General features: G+C 44.6%; 1 non-coding gene across 1 annotated transcript; it reads left to right on the top strand.

Moving 5' to 3' along the window:
• Positions 1–19,328: 19,328 nt before the first annotated feature.
• Positions 19,329–19,435, top strand: LOC120257466. The gene has a single exon (XR_005535691.1). It is a non-coding gene; the product is annotated as a small nucleolar RNA R71 (small nucleolar RNA).
• The last annotated feature ends 4,037 nt before the right edge of the window (positions 19,436–23,472 follow it).

Below are 23,472 nucleotides of genomic sequence, written 5' to 3'. Positions count from 1 at the left end.
CCCGGAGTGGATGATTGTTCAAACCTTTTATAATGGTTTGAACCTGAGTACAAGGTAACTCTTGGATACGGCACCAGAAAGTACCTTAGGTAGCAAGACCCCCGATGAGGCTCATCAGTTGATTGAAGAAATGGGGTTAAACAGCTACCAATGGAATGCTAGGGAGAAGAAGAAAGTGGCCGGTCTCCATGAATTAGATGCCGTAACTTCATTGGCGGCTCAAGTGGAGAATCTGAGTAAGAAGTTAGATCTTCTAACTTCAAACAGAGTGGTGGCCGTGACTAATTGCAGTGGGTTTGGTGGAGGACATGCTCCCTCCGATTGCCCGATTTCTATTGGTGATGGTTCTTCGGTAGAGAATGTTGATTTTGTAGGTAATGGCATGAGACCTCAAGGAAACCCATATAGCAATACCTACAAATCGGGTTGGAAGAATCATCCCAATTTCTCATGGAGTAATCAAGGTCCACAAAAGGCCATGGGCCCACAGGGTTTCCAGCAACAACAAGCCCCTCAGGTGGAAAACAGAGTCTCCGGTTTGGAAACCCGAATGAGTGACCTAGAGAAGCACTTAGCTAGATTTGTACAATCTGCAAATACAAGGTTTGAATCAGTCGAGGCTACAGTTCACAACCACACCGCCTCTTTGCATAACCTTGAAAATCAGATGGGGCAAATTGTGAAGTCTCTCTCCGAAAGGCCACATGGAAGCTTACCAAGCAATACAGAGACCAACCCTATAGAGCATGTGAAGGCGATCACTTTGAGAAGTGGTCGTGAGGTTGAAGGTAGGCTTCCGAGTGAGAAGCCAAAAGAACACGCACCTGAGGTTATAGAGGTAGAAGAAGGAACAAGCAAAGATTAAGATGTGGCACCCCTACTTTTCAAGCCAAGAATCCCTTATCCCTCTAGATTGAAAAATGACCAAGGGGATGAACAGTACAAGAAGTTCCTGAGTTTGTTCAAGCAACTCCATATCAATATTCCTTTTGTTGAGGCATTGGCCCAAATGCCTAAGAATACGAAGTTCTTGAAAGACTTGTTGACCAACAAAAGGAAGTTGGAGGAGAGTGCTTCAGTAATTTTAGATGCTTCATGCTCGGTGGTATTGCAAAAGAACATGCCGAACAAGAATAAAGACCGGGGAAGCTTCATCATTCCGTGTAACATTGGTAACTTAGGTGAGGAAATGGCAGTGGCGGAATCAGGGGCTAGTATCAATGTCATGCCATACACCTTTTTTCAAAAGCTAGGCTTGGGCGAACAGTGCGACATCCGAGAGGCATCATTGAAGATGTGCTTGTCAAGGTGGACAAGTACATTTTTTCGGTTGACTTTGTAGTGCTAGACGTCGATGAGGATGCAGATGTACCCTTGATACTTGGGAGACCGTTTTTGTGGACTTCCAAAGCATTGATTGACATGGACAGTGGAGAACTCACACTGAGCATTGGAGATGACAAGCTCACATACCGCTTTGCTGAAGCCATGCGGCATTCTCTTGATTTTGATGACACTTTATACTTTCTAGACACTACTGATTAGCTTGTTGATGAATACATGCAAGAAATGTTCAATCCGGATCCGTATGAAGGTTTGTTCGACCAAGAAGAGGGACATGAAGATGTAATGATGCTTGGGTCGACGGATGAAGTACCATCTACCATGGGGATCTTGAAGAAGGTGCTCCAGAGAATGAAGAGGGCTAGGAGACGCCACCGGAAATACTCCAAGGCTGTTGGAGATGTACATGAACTGAAGAAGTTGGGAGTATCATTGTTCAGTGGTCCGAAGCTCGATAATACACCCTCTACTCTCAAGAGACTTTGCACATCATGCTTCCAAGCTATGGGTAAGAGGGCGACTTTCATTCATTAACCCTCGTGAGGTAAGACAAGATACGTCAAGCTAAGTGACGTTAAACAAGCGCTTCTTGAGAGGCAACCCAAGTGTTTACTATTTTCTTATCTTTTAGTTTAGTTCGTTTGCATGAATAAATTGTTAAGTGTTGGTATCCTAACTTTCAGATGCTTGTACTGCGATGTTATTGTGGGTTTTTAAAATCATCGTGTGTTTTTTTGAGGAATTGGCGGAAGTTTGGTCGTTTCGGTTCTATTTCGTATTTTTCACTGGTAAAATTTGCATAATAGGGCAGGCTCTGAGTGTGTAAATATGTTCAAAGAATTTCTGCAGAGCCTGCAGAATTTTCTAAGGCATCCAGAGAAAACACACGGGCATGTGGAATTTCCACACGCCCGTGGAGTTGCACTGCGAGCTCATCGAGAGAAGGCACGGGGCGCAGGGTCGTCCCCCGTGAGCGACCATGCGACTGTCACACGTCCATGGTTAATTTCCGCACGGGCGTGTGGATCCATGCAGAGTTGGGCAGATGTTCCCGAGAGCACATAGGGTCGTGGACTCGCCCCTGTGGGTGACCTTGTGAACCATGCATGGGCGTGGGTAATTTCCACACGCCCGTGTGAAACTCTGCAGAAGAGTTCTCTCCATCCCGAGAAAACACAGGGGCGTGCAGCTGCCCCTGTGAATTGGGCATGTGAATGTCCACGCCCATGTGGAATTTCCGCACGGGCATGTATAACACTTGGTATTTTTCTCGGATGTCCAGAGAAGCCATAGGGGCGTGTATCTTCCCCCTGTGGATCGGATGCACGGGCGTGGGTATTTTCAACACGCCCATGCGAGAGCAGTCAGAGTCAAAGAAGTGTTTTCCTAAGAGCGCACAGGGGTGTGCATGCGCCCCTGTAGCTCTTTTGTAATGAAGCGCACGGGCATGGATAATTACCACACGCCTGTGTGTATGCACAGAACGCCAAGGGTGGTGAATCCTTTTTAAAGAGGAATCATGTCTCACTCTTTTCATGACCTCTATTCGGTTGAAAACACTCTCCCATCATCGTCCGACCTCCTAGCACCAATTTGGTGGATTTTTCGCGAGTTTTTCCAGGCCGGTTCTCCATTTTCTTATCCCATCTCGTCAGTAAGCCCTATTTATCATTTTCTTTGCCAATTCATGGTTTCCATCGATTAATTTGGTTAATAATGCTTCATTTCTTCAATTAGAGTGATGATTCTTGTTTAGAATAAAGATAGAAGCATTTTTATGATGTATTTTTTAGATTTTGGTAGTGCGGCCGTGCGATTTTCACGGCCCGTGGTTTCACACGGGCGTGCGGAAATTCTACACGACCATGTAGATTTCTACAGTACTATTTTCTCAACTTTTTTGATCGATTTCGTTTCGAATTTTACAGACTATGGCACCTCGATCGAAGAAGCAAGCGGATAAGAGGCCACGTGAGTCATCTATTGAGCCTGAGGGCATGAGGTTTGCGATTCCAGAGCATCAAGTTCACTATGAGCGCTTGTCGAAACTTTGATTCGGGCAGACTCGATTCCTGGACACAACTATACTACGAGATCTACAGCATGGAGATGAGCTTCCTGATGAGGTAGAAGATCTCATTTCAGTATGTGGTTGGCGACAGTTATTGACGATCAGAGTGCCAGCCATTCGAGAGTTTGCATTGGAGGCACTATCATCATTCGAGTTTGGATACCATTCAGTTTAGAGTATTTGGACACCACCATACCTTGAGCATCACTCAGTTTTCAGTACTACTTGGCTTGTGTGAGGAGGCTTTCACGGGATACTGAGGAGATGCAGCAGTTACTCGACCGATTATCCCGGAACCTTGCACCCGCAGAGAGCTTACAGAGCGTTATGTGGTCGTGGTCGAGACTGAGCCGGGGTGTCCAAGGCCACGTGCCTTTCCCGACCTGCATACAGATATTTACATGCCATCATGAGTAGGTCGGTGAATGGCCGTGGTGACAACACTGGTGTTTTGAGCCATCAGGAGCTACTGTACTTGTACTCGATGATGCAGCGCATACCGATTCACTTAGGGCACAGCATGGCAGAGTACATCAGGCATCAGGGGCATTATGCTAGGCTGGGAGGGATCTTCTCGGGCCCCTACATTATGAGATTAGTGTTGGGCATGGGTCTCTTGGATTCGATGCGCGGGACAGAGAAGATGAGTATACCTGCTACCCTGAATCTAGAGACGATGAGGCTGATGGGCATGATCCGCAGGGTTCGGACCGGGGTTTTTACGTTAGTGCGACCAGCTTCAGAGATAGCTGAGGATGGGGGTGATGAAGCCGGTGCATCTCAACCCGCTCCTGAGACTCAGCCAGTCGCGATGGAGACCGAGGTACCTTCAGTAGCAGAGGAGCCATCCCCCGTACGTATATTTCCACCATCTCTAGCTTATGATCGCTTTGAGAGGCTCGAGAGCACTTTTGGGGTGATACGGGCTGAGGTAGCTGAGGCTCGAGCTGAAATTATAGAGATTAGGGATACGCAGGCCACTGAGTACATAGAGTTCATGGCACGTTTCGATGTATTACAGCAGATCTTAGAGCGCGACATCGCTTCATCATTTGTCTTACGGCCGAGGACTCCTCAGGCCCCAGCAACAGCAGATCCGGCACCCACATCGCCTACCCCGGCACCGGTAGACCCACCATGTGCTTCACTAGCAGCAACAGCAGCACCGGCGCCTGAGCACGACACCGACATTTGACTCTTCCATTCTTTTATTTTCTTTGCATTTTATTTTAGACTTGTTCACTCAGAAAGGATTCTCCTTCTGAGTTTATGTTCATTTTGCATCATCGAGTTGTATTCATTGCTTTATCTTTCATATACACTCGATTTATTTTGTTTTCGTTGAGCTTCACTGAACCCCCTCGTGTATGCGCGCAGATGGTCTTGTCTTCTTGGGAATTGAGACTTAGTCATGGGCACGGCCAAGGTGCTGAGGCACTTGGCCGTGTGAGCCTCTCAACCCGTCGGATTACTACTCCCATGGAATTAGCTTCATCAAACGCAACACTAGGAGTCAGGGGAGTATTGTTTTGATTGTTTCTCCCACATTTGCTTTTGAATGATATACATTTTGAGTGAGCATGCATGTGTACATTGAGGACAATGTACAACTTAAGTGTGGGGGGGAGTTTCATAGTGCACACATCTTTTTTATTGTTCTTGATTGTTATATGCTCACATAGCCAATGGCGGTTCACCTTAGTTGCAAGGATTGTATTCTTGAGTTTAGGAGAATTTTTTTTAACATTGAATATTTTTCATGCTCTAGTTTTTGCTTGAATTTTCTAGGAATTTTTGCCCGATTTACACTTAGTGCACTACTCACTTTTTAAACTCTGTTGGAAACTCAAGTTTGATGTTAAAAGAACTAGTTATAGTTGTTTCTTGTGTTAAAATAAATAGTTTTATTGTTTATTTGTACTTGTTGGGTGGAAAAGGATACCACCTATGAAGTATGAAGCTACTCTCATAAGTCGGATACTAGCTATGCCCTAATGAGAGAAAGAGCTATCTCATAGGATGAGTGAAAGCTACCACTCCGGTAGAAAGAGCTACCACCTCGAAAGTGTGAAAGCCACCTTAGCGGCCGCTTTGGAAAGGGCTAGCTTAGAGGATGTGTGAAGCTACTACCATCTTTCAAATTGTTGTCACTTGTGTAGATAAATAAGTCCCTTATACTTAGAGATTTGAGGAGTATACCTTGGGTTGACTTGAGTGAATCCACACACTTTCACGATTTCGGGTTTGTTGTCCTTCTTTATTCAAGTTTTTAACTAGAGTTTCGAGTTTTCATATTTAGTGTTGAACTTTCCCTCACTTGTAGAATGCTCTCTTTGTATACTTTGGTGAACCTAAGGCCAAGCACTTCCAATATTTTCTTCATTGATGCACATAACGTTTTAATTTTTACTTGAGGACAAGCAAGAGCTTAAGTGTGGGGGAGTTTGATAAGTGCTTTTGCGATATGGATGCGAAGCGTTCATTCCTTATGTTGAGCATTACTTTTCTGGGGTTTTTCGACTAATATGTGCGTTTTTATGTTACTTTCGTGCAGGCAGGGTTGTGAGGCCGAGTATGAAGGAAAGAAGCCAATGTGGAGCACAATGCATTGATTTTGGAGGAAATCTTGCTAAGGTTCAAACGCGAAGACATAGGTCGGGTGTGAGATGCTAGAGTGTGTGCCAACCTTATCGTATTCGAGTTGGCACATCCATTTGGAGGGGCACAAGGGCAGTCACACTCGAGCATTCTGACTTATGCACATAGAACAAGAGCTCTACCAACTTGTCTATCATTGAAGAAGCAAGTGATCCACGAAGTGAACGTGTACACGTTTGTGTTACCCTGATAAAAGCATGGATTCGGGAAGCTATTCAGGCCGGAACTGTAGCAGAGCAGCGCAACAACACGGTAGAAAGTACTGTAGCAGCACTGTTCATAGCCGGCCGAGGAAATAGGAGTTCAGAGGATCCACACGGGCGTGTGGAAATTATACACGCCCGTGTGGAAATTCCACACTGGCGTGTGAAGCATCCACGCCCGTGTAGTCGCCCGATTCCAGCCCTATTTAAAGCCGAATCAACCCCGATTTTAGTATTCTTTTCTCCATCTTTTCCCCAACTTGAAGAGGGCTTCGGCTAGGGTTTCGAGGGGTATTGACCAAGGTTTTGGAGAGGTTCTACGGCTCCAACATCGTTATTCCTTAGGAAGAAGGTTGGTAGTGGAGCTTCCGTCGAGGCGTATTCTATACCAGATGAGGGAATCCTTGGACTATGAGTAGAGGACTTTCCATAAGGCCATCGACACGACTATCGAGGGTGTTTCTTTATGGATTCATTACTTTTACATTCTATTTCTTTGATAGTACTTAGCTCCATGGAGAGCTAAACCCCTAGTGGGTACTTGGGTATTTTTGAACCCTATGATGTATTTGTTTCATTGAATCTCTTTATTATGCTTTCAATTAATTGATGTCTATTAAGAGTTCTAACCTTGAATGCTTGATTGTATGAACATATCCCCTAGAGTGACACTAGGGTTGAGAGTTCTCGTTGGTAACCTTGTGAGTGAGTGACACACCACGAGCGTTAGACAAAGCTAGGTTGGAGAGGATTGAGAGGGTTGAGAGGGTGAGTCGAGAGGTACAGGAGTGTCCCCTTTCCCCTCCGATATGATATATTCTACCTCCGTTCCTCTAGTTTTTTGCGGCCACAATAGAGTGAATGGTCTAAGGAATAAACTTCCGCTGGGGCTTAGTTGCGCGTGCAACGGAGTGAAGCATTGAGGTGATCTTAGTATCTAGGAATTCCTAGAGCTCATTGCAACTCTATGCGAGTGCGAGGTGTTGAGATTGTTCGATTTCTCCTCCGGGACATGTATAGAGTTAGGCATAGTTGACCTTAGATTTGGGACTATGTAATTAAGGATTTCCGTGACTCACCATCGCATTGATTAGGAAGCATAATAGAGGCTTCCTGCACTTGAAACAATTATCCTATGCGGAGCATTATCCGGGTACCCCATCTTTATCGATTGCCTTACCCCCTTTTTTACTTTTGCTCTCTCACTTGTTGCTTATACTGTTGAGAATTGAATCATTATCACACTCATCATTATTGATCTTTACATAGTAAAGAATCGAATTAAGTATTTTTATTCCCTACTCCCTATGGATTCGATACCCGCTCACCCGGGATTATTACTTCGACAAACCCGTGCACTTGCGGGATATACGCAAGGGGACCTTGTCTTAAATTCTGAAAAAAAAAAGTTTTATTGTTTATTTGTGCTTGTTGGGTGGAAAGAGCTAATGAGAGAAAGAGCTATTTCATAGGATGAGTGAAAGCTACCACTGTCTTCCCAATAGCAGCAAGTTCTTGATATGCGAGGAGGCCCCCCCATCTATTGGCTATGTACCATTCCTTGGGATTGGCTAAAGAACCTTATTAAATTTTCTTTTTTTTAAATAGACTTGACTATAATCAGAATACCATATAGAATTAGAATGTGGTTCTGGTTGAGGAAGGGGTCAACGCAAGGATCTGACTTCGAAGCAATCTCTGGAGTTTTCCCTTATCTGAACGGGTCTTGCAAGAAAGACGGATTTCATATTGAGCTCCAAATATACGCTATTGGGATGGAATGGCTCAACCGATGTTCTCCCCCCCTAAGAACTGCACGTGCGAGTTCCCCCGCATACCGCTCAAGTGGCGAAGGAAGGCCCTTTCCTTCGCGCTTGGTAAGCGCTTCGCTGTAGCCAAGCTGACTGCTAACCTATTGGCTAGAGCCAAGTGATCCACGATGGGAACGTGTGCCCGTTTGCATTACTCTAATGAAAGTATGGATTTGTGAAGCTATTCAGGCCGGGTACTGTAGCAGAGCACTGTTGCAACATGGTAGCAAATACCGTAGCATTACTGTTCACAGCCAGCCGGCCGAGAAAACAGGAAATCAGAGAACCCACACGGGCGTGAGGAAATTATCCACGCCCGTGTGGAAATTCCACATGGGCGTGTGAAAGATCCACAGGCCCGTGTGGTCGCCCGATTCCAGCCCTATTCAAAGCCAAATCAGCCCCGATTTTAGTATTCTTTTCTCCATCTTTTCCCCAACTTGAGAGAGGGCTTCGGCTAGGGTTTTGAGGGGTATTGGCCAAGGTTTTGGAGAGGTTCTACGACTCCGACATCATAATTCCTTAGGAATAAGGTTGGTAGGGGAGCTTCCGTCGAGGCGTATCCAATACCGGACGAGAGAATCCTTGGACGACTAGTAGAGCACTTTCCACAAGACCATCGACACGACTATCGAGGGGGTTTCTCTATGGATTCATTGCTTTTACATTCTATTTCTTTGATTGTACTTAGCTCCATGGAGAGCTAAACCCCTAGTGGGTATTGTGAGTTCCAACCTTGAATGCTTGATTGTATGAACATTTCCCCTAGAGTGACACTAGGGTTGAGAGTTCTCATTGGTAACCTTGTGAGTGAGTGACACACCACAAGCGTTAGACAAAGCTAGGTTGGAGAGGGTGGAGAGGGTCAGTCCAGAGGTACAGGAGCGTCCCCTTTCCCCTCCGACGTGATAGATTCTACCTCCGTTCCTCGTGTTCTTTGTGGCCAGAATAGAGAAAATGGTCTAAGGGATGAACTTCCGCTGGGGCTTAGTTGCGCGTGCAACGGAGTGAAGCGTTGAGGTGATCTTAGTATCTAGAACTTAATCATGGTTAGGGACTTTCCACATGGACCAAAGGGTTAGGTCTATAATTAGGAAGAGATTTATCACTTGGAATTCCTAGAGCTCATTGCAACTCTATACGCGTGCGAGGCTGAGAGGTTATCTAATCTCTCCTCCAGGACATGTATAGAGTTAGGCATAGTTGACCTTAGATTTGGGACTATGTAATTAAGGATTTCCACGACTCACCATTGCATTGATTAGAAAGTATAATAGAGGGTTCTTGCACTTGAAACAATTATCCTAGGTGGAGCATTATCCGAGTACCCCATCTTTATCGATTGCCTTAACTTCTCCTTTACTCGTGCTCTCTTACTTGTTGCTTTTACTTTTGAGAATTGAATCATTGTCACACTTATCACTATTGATCTTTCACATAGGTAAGAAGCGAATTAATTGTTTTTATTCTCTACTCCCTGTGGATTCGATACCCGCTCATCCGGGATTATTACTTCTAAAAACCCGTGCACTTGCGAGATATACGCAAGGGGACCTTGTCAGGGGCAAATTGCGAAGTCATTGTTAGAGAGGATACAAGGAAGTTTGCCTAGTAACAACGCAACCAATCTGAGAGAACATGTGAAGACAATCACTTTGAGAAGTAGTTGTGAGGTTGAGGGTAGACTTCCAAGATAGGAGACCGATGTTGAAGCACCAAAGGTCGTGGAGAGTGAGGAGAGAGTAAACAAAGAGAAGGAGGTGGAACCCCCACATTACAAGGCAAGAATCACTTATCCTTCAACATTGAAGAATGACTAAAATAATGAACAATACAAGAAGTTCTTGGGTCTATTCAATCAATTGCACATCAACATTCCTTTTATGAAAACATTGTCCCAAATGCCTTGCTATGCAAAGTTTTTGAAGGATCTTATGACCAACAAGAGGAAGTTGGAGGAGAGTGTAGTAGTGATTTTAGATGGCTCTTGTTTGGTGGTTTTGTAAAAGAATATGCCGAACAAGAATAAAGACCCCATAAGCTTTATCATTCTGTGCAATATTGGTAATATGGGTGAAGAGATAACATTGCCGGATTCAGGGGCTAGTACCAACGTCATGCCATACTCTTTCTTTTAGAAACTAGGCTTGAAAGAGCCTAGGACCACTCGGATGACATTATAATTGACATACCGAACAGTGAGACATCCGAGGGTTATCATCGAAGACGTGCTTGTCAAGCTCCACAAGTACATATTTTCTGTAGACTTCGTAGTGTTGGATGTCGACGAGGATGTAGATGTTCCTTTGACACTTGGGAGGCCATTCTTGCACACTTCCAAGGCACTTATCGACATGAACGGTGGGGAGTTGACACTGAGGGTTGGCGATGACAAGTTGACATATTACCTTGCTGAAACCATGCGACATTTTCTCTACTTTGATGATATTCTTTATTTTATTAACACTACCAATGAACTAATCGATGAATATGTGCAGGAAATGATGAATTTGGACCTGTACAAGGGGTTGCTTGACCAAGGAGTAGAGGATGAAGAAGTCTTAATGTTTGGTCTAGGAGAAGGTACAACTTGCCCCGGGGATCATGAAGAAGATGCTCCGGAAGATGAAGCGCGCAAGGAGAAGTCACAAGAAACACCTGAAGGCCAATGGGGATGAGCAAGAATGAAGTAAGGGTGGTGAACCATTGTGGGGTAACAAATCCAATAACTCTCCCTCTACCTTAAAAAAACTATGCTCATCACGCTTTTAGGTCATGGGTAAGAGAAAAACCTTCATCTATGAGCCCCCGTGAGGTAAGGCAAGATACGTCAAACTAAGTAACATTAAACAAGCGTTTCATTGGAGGCAACCCATGTCTTTTTTGTTTTTCTAGGTTTTAGTTAGCATTTCCATGAATAAGAGATTAAGTGTTGGTGCCTTGATCTTTTACATGCTATTGTTATGGAGCTTAAGTGTTGTTTAGAGAGCTATCCCGAGAAGACACAAGGGCGTGTGTCTGTGCATGTGGATGCGTTCAGAGATAAAGTGTGCTATCTCGAGAGCACATAGGGCGTGTTTCTGCCCCTATCAAGCTCTCCTGTGGAGGGACACGGGCGTGGATAATTTCCAGATGCCGGTGTAGATGTACATAATTCAAAAGGCCGGGATTTCCTTTATAAATCTATCTTGCCTTTCTCATTTTCACACTTCCAAACGCTGAAAGAACACACTCATTCACTCTCCCCGACCTTGCACCACTGATTTAGAGAGGTTTTACTGGAGTTTTCCTTCCAATTTCAAGTTTTTCTTCTTCATCTCATCAGTAAACACTTATTCTCTCTTTTCTTCACCATTACTTGATTCTATTTGATTAAATTGGAGATTGTGCTTTCTTTCTATGCTAAAGTGGTTAATGCATGTTTAGAATTAGTTTATAAATGATTTTTTTGTGTAATTGTGGATTTTGTATGGCTTTCACGCCCTGTGGATTAACAATGTCCACTTGCGTATATCACGCAAGTGCATGGGTTTGTCGAAGTAATAATCCCGGGTGAACGCGTATCGAATCCACAGGGAGTAGGGAATAAAAACACTTAATTCGCTTCTTAGCTATGTGAAAGATCAGTAGTGATAATTGTGACAATGATTCAATTCTCAAAAGTAAAAGCAACAAGTAAGAGAGCACGAGTAAAGGAGAAGTTAAGGCAATCGATAAAGATGGGGTACTCGGATAATGCTCCACCTAGGATAATTGTTTCAAGTGCAAGAACCCTCTATTATACTTTCTAATCAATGCAATGGTGAGTCATGGAAATCCATAATTACATAGTCCCAAATCTAAGGTCAACTATGCCTAACTCTATACATGTCCTGGAGGAGAGATTAGATAACCTCTCAACCTCACACTCACATAGAGTTGCAATGAGCTCTAGGGATTCCAATTGATAAATCTCTTCCTAATTATAGACCTAACCCTTTGGTCCAGGTGGAAGGTCCCTAACCACGATTAAGCCCTAGATACTAAGATTACCTCAACGCTTCACTCCGTTGCACGCGCAACTAAGCCCTAGAGGAAGTTCATCCCTTAGACCATTCACTCTATTATGGCCATAAAGAACTCGAGGAACATAGGTAGAATCTATCACGTCGGAGGGGATAGGAGATGCTCCTGTACCTCTTGACTCATCCTCTTAACCCTCTCCAACCTAGCTTTGTCTAACGCTCGTGGTGTGTCACTCATTCACAAGGTTACCAATGAGAACTCTCAACCCTAGTGTCACTCTAGGGGAAATGTTCATACAATCAAGCATTAAAGGTTGGAACTCATAATAAACATCAATTAATTGAAAGCATAATAAAGAGATTCAGTGAAACAAATACATCCTAGGGTTCACAAATACCCAAGTACCCACTAGGGGTTGAGCTCTCCATGGAGCTAAGTACAATCAAAGAAATAGAATGTAAAAGCAATGAATCCATAGAAAACCCCCTCGATGGTCGTGTCGATGGTCTTGTGGAGAGTCCTCTAATCATCGCAAGGGATCCTTTGTCCGGCCTAGGATACACCTCGCCGGATCGGTGCCGACGAAAGTTCTCCCAATAACCTTCTTCCAAATGACGCGTGATGTCAGAGCCATAGAACCTCTCCAAAATCCTAGCCAATACCCCTCAAAACCCTAGCTGAAGCCTTCTCGCAAGTTGCGGAAAAGATGGAGAAAAGAATGCTGAAATCGGGGCAGAATCGGCTTTAAATAGGGATGGAATCGGGTGACCACACGGGTGTAGATACTTCACATGCCCCTGTAGAATTTCCACACGGGCGTGGATAATTTCCACACGCCCGTGTGGATTCTGTAAACTCCTATTTTCTCGGCTGGCTGTGAACAGTGCTGCTACAATACTTTTCTGTAGTGTTGCTACAATACCCTGCATGAATAACTTCCCGAATCCATACTTTCATCTGGGTAACGCAAACGGGCACACGTTCATGTCATGGATCACTTGCTTTTTCAATGATAGACAAGTTGGTGGAGCTCTTGTTCTATGTGCATAAGTCGGAATGCTCGAGTGTGACTACCCTTGTGCCCCTCCAAATGGATGTGCCAACTAGAATACAAGGAGGTTGGCACACACTCTAGCATCTCACACCCGACCTATGTCTTCGCATTTGAACCTTAGTAAGATTTCCTCCAAAATCAGTGCATTGTGCTCCACATTGGCTTCTTTCCTTCATACTCGGCCTCACAACCCTGCCTGCACGAAAGTAACATAAAAACACACATATTATTGTAGAAACCCAAGAATAGTAATCCTCAACATAAGGAATGAATGCTTCGCATTCATATCGCACAAGCACTTATCAAACTCCCGACACTTAAGATTTTGCTTGTCCTCAAGCAAAAATTAAAACGTTATGCACATGGATGAAGGAAATATTGTAAGTGCTTGGCCTTAGGTTCACCAAAGCATACGAAGAGAGCATTCTACAAGAAAGAGAAATTTCAACACTAAATACGAAAAATCAATGCTCTAGCTAAAAATTTGAATAAAAAAGGACAACAAACCCGAAATCGTGTACATGTGTGAACTCACTCAAAACAAACCCAAGGTATACTCCTCAAAGTTCTAACCACAAGGGACTTATTTATCTACAAAAGTGACAACAATTTCAAAGATGGTAGTAGCTTCACACACTCTACAAGGTAGCCCTTTCCAAAGCGGCCGCTAAGGTGGATTTCACACTTTCGAAGTGGTAGCTCTTTTCTACCGGAGTGGTAGCTTTCAGTCATCCTATGAGATAGCTCTTTCTCTCATTAGGCCATAGCTAGTATCCGACTTATTAGAGTAACTTCATACTTCAAAGGTGGTTGCTCTTTCCACCCAACAAGCACAAATAAACAATAAAACTATTTTGTTCTTTGTTTTCATTTTCCATTTTTTTTTTCAGAATTCAACACAAGAAACAACTATAACTAGTCCCTTTAACATTAAACTTGAAGTTTCAAAAGAGTCTAATAAGTGAGTAGTGTAACAAGTATAAATCGGGCAAAAATTCCTAGACATTCAAGCAAAACTAGAGCATGAAAACATTCAATGTTAAAAATTCTCCTAAACTCAAGAATACAATCCGTGCAACTAAGGTGAACCGCCATTGGCTATGTGAGCATATATCAATCAAGAACAATAGAAAGGATGTGTGCACTATGAAATTCCCCCCCACACTTAAGATGTACATTGTCCCCAATGTACACATGCAAGCTCACTCAAATTGTATATCATTCAAAAGCAAATGTGGGAGAAGCAATCAAAACAATACTCCCGTGACTCCTAGTGTTGCGTTTGATGAAGCTAATTCCATGGGAGTAGTGTTCCGACGGGTTGTGAATCTCACACGGCCAAGTTCCTGAGCACCTTGGACGTGCCCATGACTAAGTCTCAATTCCCATGATGAGAAGACCATCTGCACGCATACACGAGGGGGTTCAGTGAAGCTCAATAAAAACAAAATAACTCGAGTATATATAAAAGATAGACAATGAATACAACTCGAGATGCAAAATGAAAATAAACTCAAAAGGAGAATCCTTTCTGAGTGAACAAGTCAAAAAATAAAGTGCATAAAAGTAAAATAAAGGAAAGTCAAGCGTCGGTGTCGCCCTCGGGCTCTGGTGCTGCTACTGGTGAAGACGCACATGGTGGGTCCACCGGTGCCGTGGTAGAGGATGGGGATGCTGGAGGAACTGAGGGGGTCTGAGGAGTCCTCGGCCTCAAGACAAATGATGAGGTGATGTCTCGCTCTAAGATCTGTTGTAATACGTCGAAACATACCATGAACTCTATGTACTGAGTGGTCTACGTAGCCCTAATCTTTGCAATCTCAGCTCGCGCCTCAGCTACCTCTGTCCGTATCACTCCCAAAGCGCTCTCGAGCCTCTCAAAACGATCTTGAGCTTGAGATGGTGAAAATATATGCACGGGGGGGGGTGGTGGTTCCTCTGCCACTGGAGGTGCCTCAGTCTCCATCGGTGCCGGCTGAGGCTCGGAAGCGGACTGAGATACCCCGGCTTCATCACCATCATCCTTGGCTATCTCTGGAGCTGGTAACACTAAAGCAAAAACCCCTGTCCGAACCCTGCGGACCATGCCCATCAACCTCATCGTCTCTAGGCTCAGGGGAGCAGTTATACTCATCTTCTCGGCCCCGTGAATCAAATCCAAGAGAACCATGCCCAGCACTAATCTTATAATGTAGGGGCCCGAGAAGATTGCTCCCTATCTAGCATAGTGCCCCTGATGTCTGATGTACTCTGCCATGATGTGCCCTAAGTGAATCGGTACGCACTGCACCATTGAGTACAAGTACAGTAATTCCTGTCAGCTTAGAACACTAGAGCTATCACCATGGCCATTCATCAACCTACTCATGATGCATGTAAATATCTGTATGCAGGTCGGGAAAGGCACGTGGCCTTGGACACCCTCTACTGTCATCGACCCGTGATAATCACGCAGAATCGAGCGTACTCCTCCGTATTTGTGAATGCCTCTTCATACAAGCCAAGTAGTACTGAAAACTGAGTAACGCTCAAGCTTTGGTGGTGTCTAAATACTCTGAACTGAATGGTGTTCAAACTGTCGAAGCTCACGTATGATCTGTCAAACTCGAATAATGATAGCACCTCCAGTGCAAACTCTTGGATGACTGGCTCTCTAATCGTCAATAACTGCCGCCAACCACCTGTTGAAATGAGATCCTCGATCTCATCTGCGAACTCATCTCCCTGCTGTAGATCTCATAGTATAGTCGTGTCAAGGAATCGAATCTGTCCGAACCGGAGTCTTGACAAGCGCTCATAGCGAACCTGATGCTCTGGAATCGCAAAACTCATGCCCTCAGGCTCAGGGGATGACTCACACGGCCTCTTATCAGCTTGCTTCTTCGACCGAGGTGCCATAATCTGCAAAACTTGAAATGAAATCGATCAAACAAGTTGATAAAATAATGCTGCAGAATTTCCGCACGCCCGTGTGAAACCACGGGGCGTGAAAACTGCATGGCCTTGCTTCAAAAATCCAAAAATACAACATAAAAATACTTCTAACTTCGTTCTAAACATAAATCTTCATTCTAATTGAAGAAACGAAGCATTATTAACAAGATTAATCGATGGAAACCATGAATTGGCAAAGAAAATGATAACTAGGGCTTATCGACGAGATGGGATGAGAAAATAAAGAACCGGCCGGAAAACCTCTCAAAAATCCAACCAAATTGGCGCTATGGAATCGGAGAATGATGTGAGAGTGTTTTTAGATGAATAGAGGACGTGAAGAAGGAGAGAAACTATTCTTCTTTAAAAAGAACCCACAACCCTTGGCGTTCTGTGGATCCACACGGGTGTGCGGAAATTACCCACGCCCGTGCGCCACACAGGAGAGCTTCACGGGGGCAGGTGCACGCCCCTGGGTGCTCTCGGGAAAAACTCTCACTGACTCTGAACGACCTCACACGAGCATGCGGGAAATACCTATGCCAGTGCGCTTGACCCACAGGGCAGCCGCACGCCCCTGTGGCTTCTCTGGACATCCGAGAAAAATACCAAGTGTTATACACGCCCGTGCTGAAATTCTGCACGGGCGTGGACATTCACATGCCCAACTCATAAGGGCAGCCACACGCCCCTATGTCTTCTCGGGATGGAGAGAACTCCTCTGTAGAGGTACGCACGGGCGTGTGGAAATTACCCATGCCCGTGTGTGATTCACAAGGTTGCCCATAGGGGCGAGTCCACGCCCCTGTGTGCTCTCAGGATAATCTGCCTAACTCTGTAGGAATTCATACGCCCTTGCAGAAATTACCCACGGGTGTGTGACAGTCGCATGGTCGTTCACAGGGGCAGCCGCACGCCCCTGTGCCTTCTCTGGATGAGCTCGCAATACAAATCCACCGGCGTGCGGAAATTCCACACACCCATGTGTCTTCATTGGATGCCTTAGAAAAACCTTCAAGCTCTGCAAAAAATTTCTGAACATGTTCAGACACTCAGAGCCTGCCTAGTATGGAAGTTTTACCAAAGAAAAACATGAGAAATAGCTCAAACGACCAAAACTTTACCAAAACCACATGAAAACACATGATGAATACTCAAAGCCCACAAGAAAATCTTAGCACAAGTATCTAAAAATCAAGACACCAACACTTAACAGATTATTCATGCAAACAACTAAACTAGAAAATAAGAAAACAATAAACACTTGGGTTGCCTCCCAAGAAGCGCCTGTTTAATGTCACTAAGCTTGACGTACCTTGTCTTACCTCACGGGGGTTCATAGATGAAGTTTGCCCTCTTACCCATGACTTGAAAGCATGATGAGCACATTCTCTTGAAAGTAGAGGGTGAATTATCTGGCTTGGGACCACCTAGCAATGGTTCATCCAACTCCTTCAGTTCACGGATGTCTCCAATAGCCTTGGAGTGTTTTCGGTGGCGTCTCCTAGCCCTCTTCATTGTTTGGAACACCTTCTTCAAGATCCCTGGGGTAGATTGTACTTCTTCTATCTATCCAAGCATCATTACATCTTCATGTCCCTCCTATTGGTCTAACAAACCTTCATACGGATCCAGATTGAACATTTCTTTCATGTATTCATCAACAATCTCATCAGTAGTGTCTAGAAAGTATAAAGTGTCATCGAAATCAAGAGAATGCCGCATGGCTTCAGCAAGGCGGTATGTGAGCTTGTCATCTCCAACTCTCAAGGTGAGCTCTCCGCCGTCCATGTCAATCAATGCTTTGGAAGTCCGCAGGAACGGTCTCCCAAGTATCAAGGGTACATCCGCATCCTCATCGACATCTAGCACTACAAAGTCAACCAGAAAAATGTCCTTGTCCACCTTGACAAGCACGTCTTCAAGGATGCCTCACTGTTCGGTCCGCTAGTTGCAAAGTCATCCGAGTAGGCCTAGGCTCGCCCAAGCCTAGCTTTTGGAAGAAAGTGTATGGCATGACGTTGATACTAGCCCTTGAATCTGCCAATGCCATTTCCTCACCTAAATTGCCAATATACACGGAATGATGAAGCTACCCGGGTCTTTCTTCTTGTTCGGCATGTTCTTTTGCAACACCGCTGAGCATGAAGCATCTAGAATCACTGAAGCACTTTCCTCCAACTTCCTTTTGTTAGTCAACAGGTCTTTCAAGAACTTCGCATATTTAGGCATTTGGGTCAATGCCTCAACAAAAGGAATATTGATGTGGAGTTGCTTGAACAAACTCAGGAACTTCTTGTACTATTCATTCCCTTGGTCATTTTTCAATCTATAGGGATAAGGGATTCTTAGCTTGAAAGGTGGGGGTGCCACCTCTTTCTCTTTGCTTGTCTCCTCTTCTACCTCTATAACCTCGGGTGTGTGTTCTTTTGGCTTCTCACTCTGAAGACTACCTTCAACCTCATGACCACTTCTCAAAGTGATCGCCTTCACATGCTCCTTAGGGTTGGTCTCTATATTGCTTGGCAAACTTCCATGTGGCCTTTCAGAGAGAGACTTCGCAATTTGCCCCACCTGATTTTCAAGGTTATGCAAAGAGGCGGTGTGGTTGCGAAGTGTAGCCTCGACTGATTCAAACCTTGTATTTGCAGATTGCACGAATCTAGCCAAGTGCTTCTCCAAGTCTGTCATTCGGGTTTCAAAAACCTGAGACGATGTTGTCAACCTGAGGGGCTTGTTGTTGTTGTTGTTGGAAACCCGGTGGCCCCATGGCCTTTTGTGGATCCTGATTACTCCATGAGAAATTGGGATGATTCTTCCAACCTGAATTGTAGGTATTGCTATATGGGTTTCCTTGAGGTCTCATGCCATTACCTACAAAATCAATGTTCTCCACCGAAGAACCATCACCAATAGAGATCGGGCAATCGGAGGGAGCATGCCCTCCACCATAATCGTTGCAATTAGTCACGGCCGCCACTCTATTTGAAGTTTGAAGATCTAACTTCTTACTCAAACTCTCCACTTGAGCCGCCAATGAAGTTACCGCATCTATCTCATGGAGACCGACCACTTTCTTCTTCTCCCTAGCATTCCATTGGTAGCTGTTTAATCCCATTTCTTCAATTAACTGACGGGCCTCATCGGGGGTCTTGCTACCTAAGGCACCTCCTGTTGCCGCATCCAAGAGTTGCCTTGTACTCGGGTTCAAACCATTGTAAAAGGTTTGAACAATCATCCACTCCGGCAATCTGTGTTGTGGGCACTTTCTCAGGAGCTCCTTGAACCTTTCCCATGTCTCGAATAGAGACTCCAATTCCAACTGAACAAAGAATGAGATCTAGTTCCTAAGCTTTGCTGATTTTCCGTGAGGAAAATAAAGGGCTAGAAAAGTTTCTACCATCTCCTCCCACGTGATAATTGACGCTCTAGGTAATGAGTATAGCCACTACTTCGCTCTCCACTTTATGGAAAATGGGAAGGCTCTCAACTTGATGGCATCATCTGTCACTCCGTTTATCTTCAGCATATCACAAACCTCGAGAAAACTCTCTATATGATCGTTTGGATCCTCATCGACCAAAACCGCTGAACTGCAGCGATTGTCGCAACATGTGGATGAATGCCGCTTCAACTCAAAGTTCGAGTCGCAATCGGGGGACGCACAATACTCGATTGTGTCTCCAACACAGAAGGTCTGGCATAATCGGATAATGTTCGCTGTTGCTCATTCTGTTCTACTATGTTTCAGATTCTTCCGCTTCCAAATCAGCTGGATTAGACTGTTCTTATACAGGCTCTTTCCCTTTTCTTCTAAGTGTACATTCAAGCTCGGCATCCCCTTCAATCAATATTGAGGAATTCCCTCGGGTCATAACCTGAAGCTACACCCAAAAAGAAAGAAAAAGAAATCAGAACGATGATAGAATAAGAAGATATGAAATAGAATGTATGGTGGAATAGCTAAGAAAACAAAGTGCAAAGTATCTCTAAACTCCTACTCCCCAGCAACGGCACCAAAAACTTGACAAGGTCCCCTTACGTATCTCCCGCAAGTGCACGGGTTTGTCGAAGTAATAATCCTGGGTGCGCGGTTATCGAATCCACAGGGAGTAGGGAATAAAAACACTTAATTCGCTTCTTAGCTATGTGAAAGATCAGTAGTGATAATTGTGACAATGATTCAATTCTCAAAAGTAAAAGCAACAAGTATGAGAGCACGAGTAAAGGAGGAGGTAAGGCAATCGATAAAGATGGGGTACTCGGATAATACTCGACCTAGGATAATTTTTTCAAGTGCAAGAACCCTCTATTATGCTTCTTAATCAATGCAATGGTGAGTCGTGGAAATCCATAATTACATAGTCCCAAATCTAAGGTCAACTATGCCTAACTCTATACATGTCCTAGAGGAGAGATTAGATAACCTCTCAACCTCGCACTCGCACAGAGTTGCAATGAGCTCTAGGGATTCCAAGTGATAAATCTCTTCCTAATTATAGACCTAACCCTTTGGTCCAGGTGGAAGGTCCCTAACCACGATTAAGCCATAGATACTAATATCACCTCAATGCTTCAGTCCATTGCACGGGCAACTAAGCCCCAGTGGAAGTTCATCCCTTAGACCATTCACTCTATTGTGGCCGCAAAGAACTCGAGGAACGAAGGTAGAATATATCATGTCAAAGGGGAAAGGGGACGCTCCTGTACCTCTCGATTCACCCTCCCAACCCTCTCCAATCTAGCTTTGTCTAACGCTCGTGGTGTGTCACTCACTCACAAGGTTACCAATGAGAACTCTCAACCCTAGTGTCACTCTAGGGGAAATGTTCAAACAATCAAGCATTCAAGGTTGGAACTCACAATAAACATCAATTAATTGAAAGCATAATAAAGAGATTTAATGAAACAAATACATCCTAGGGTTCACAAATAACCAAGTACCCACTAGGGGGTTTAGCTCTCCATGGAGCTAAGTATAATCAAAGAAATAGAATGTAAAAGCAATGAATCCATAGAAAACCCCCTCGATGGTCGTGTCGATGGTCTTGTGGAGAGTCCTCTACTCATCGCAAGGGATCCTTTGTCCGGCCTAGGATACACCTCACCGGATCGGTGCCGACGAAAGCTCTCCCAATAACCTTCTTCCAAATGACGCATGATGTCGGAGCCATAGAACCTCTCCAAAATCCTAGCCAATACCCCTCAAAACCCTAGCTGAAGCCCTCTCGCAAGTTGGGGAAAAGATGGAGAAAAGAATGCTGAAATCGGGGCAGAATCGGCTTTAAATAGGGCTGGAATTGGGTGACCACACGGGCGTGGATACTTCACACGCCCCTGTGGAATGTCCACACGAATAGTACCCTACCTTAATAGCTTCCCGAATCCATACTTTCATCGGGGTAATGCAAACGGGCACACGTTCACGTCGTGGATCACTTGTTTCTTCAATGATAGATAAGTTGGTGGAGCTCTTGTTCTATGTGCATAAGTCAGAATGCTCGAGTGTGACTACCCTTGTGCCCTTCCAAATGGATGTGCCAACTAGAATACATGGAGGTTGGCACACACTCTAGCATTTCACACCCGACCTATGTCTTCGCGTTTGAACCTTAGCAAGATTTTCTCCAAACTCAGTGCATTGTGCTCCACATTGGCTTCTTTACTTCATACTCGGCCTCACAACCCTGCCTGCATGAAAGTAACATAAAAACACATATATTAGTGTAAAAACCCCAGAAAAGTAATGCCCAACATAAGGAATGAACGCTTCTCATTCATATCGCACAAGCACTTATCATGGATCCACACGGGTGTGTGGAATTTCCAGACAACCGTGTGGATTCCTGCAGCATAGATTTGTGACTAATCTTGATTGATTTCCTTTTAAATCTTGCAGGCATGGCCCCTGGATAAAGACACCAGCCGGCAAGCATCCTCAAGAGCACTCTCCAGAACTAGAGCATATAGAGTTTACTATACCCGAGCACCGGGCTCGGTTTGAGCGTCTTTCCAAGCTTAAGTTTGGTGAGACGTGGTTCCCAGATTTGAGCATTATGTGTGAGATATAGTTGGCTGATGATATGGTAGATGAGATTGAGAAGATGTTGGCCGTGGGCAGTTGGCGTCGACTGCTAACTATTTGTGATAATGGCATCCAGGTGTTTCCATTAGAAGTACTAGCGTCGTTTGATTTTGACATATCGTACTCCAGTTTTGATAGTGGTAATGCCATACAGTTCAGAGTCTTCATGCATCATTTTAGTATGAGCGTCACACAGTTCTCGATTCGTTTGGGGTTAGACAATGCATAATTCAATGCCATAGATGAGTACGAGCAGCTCCTTACAGATTATCCGGGTAGCTTGACTCCTCAATGGGCTTATTGAGCATTATATGGCCACAGTTAGTATGAGTTAGGGGTGTCGAACACGACTTGTTTTTCTCGACCGAGCTACAAATACATGCATGCCGTCCTGAGAAGATCAGTTAATGGCCGCGGCAATAGTATAGGTGTCCTAAGCCCATAGGAGCTTCTTAACTTATATTCCATGGTACAGCGCCAGCCAGTTCACCTTGCCAATGTACTGGCAGAGTACCTGAGGCATCAGGGTCAGTCTGTTAGGGTCGGTGTCCTTTTCACCGGCCCATACATCGCTAGGCTCATCATCGGAATGGGTCTACGGGACGCTATTAGAGAGGCCAAGAAGACGATTATACCTGCTCCCCTGGGTATAGAGACAATTAGACAGATGGGGATACTACGCAGGTATGGGCCAAGAGTGCATGTACTGATTGTTCCTGATCTAGAATTAGCTAAAGGGTTTGCAACAGAGTGTTCTCAAGCTGCTCCTAAGCCCCAGCCAAAGCTGATGGAGACCGACGCACCTCCTGCAGCACAAGAGCCACCCCTAGTGCGCATGTTTTCTCTAGCTCAAGTCTATGATCATTTTGAGAGGCTCGAGAATGCTGTAGGGGTGTTCCAGATAGAGATCGTTGAGGTTCACGCGACACAGGCCGCGCAACACACAGAGATGATAATGCATCTTGATATTTTACATCATCCACTTGAGGGCGAGGCTGCCTCACCATTCATCATGAGACCTCAGACCTTTCTGGCTGCTCGAGCATTACCATCACCAGATCCACCAGCAGCAGAGAAGCCAGAGATTGACACCGACGCTTGATGCTTCTTTCATTTCTTTATGTTTTTGTGTTTTATTTTTACATCATCCTTTGGACTTGTATACTTAGATGGGATCTTTCTTCTGAGTTTATCTTTTATTTTGTCTTGAGTTGTATTTTATTTCTTTAGTTTTATATACTCGAGTTGTTTTTTTTTGTTGAGTTCTACTGAACCCCTCGTGTATACGTGCAGATGGTCTTGCCAGT

The sequence above is a fragment of the Dioscorea cayenensis genome, unplaced genomic scaffold, assembly GCF_009730915.1.
Source record: "Dioscorea cayenensis subsp. rotundata cultivar TDr96_F1 unplaced genomic scaffold, TDr96_F1_v2_PseudoChromosome.rev07_lg8_w22 25.fasta BLBR01002143.1, whole genome shotgun sequence".
NCBI lineage: Eukaryota > Viridiplantae > Streptophyta > Magnoliopsida > Dioscoreales > Dioscoreaceae > Dioscorea > Dioscorea cayenensis.
This window is presented reverse-complemented; position numbering and strand designations above follow the sequence as displayed.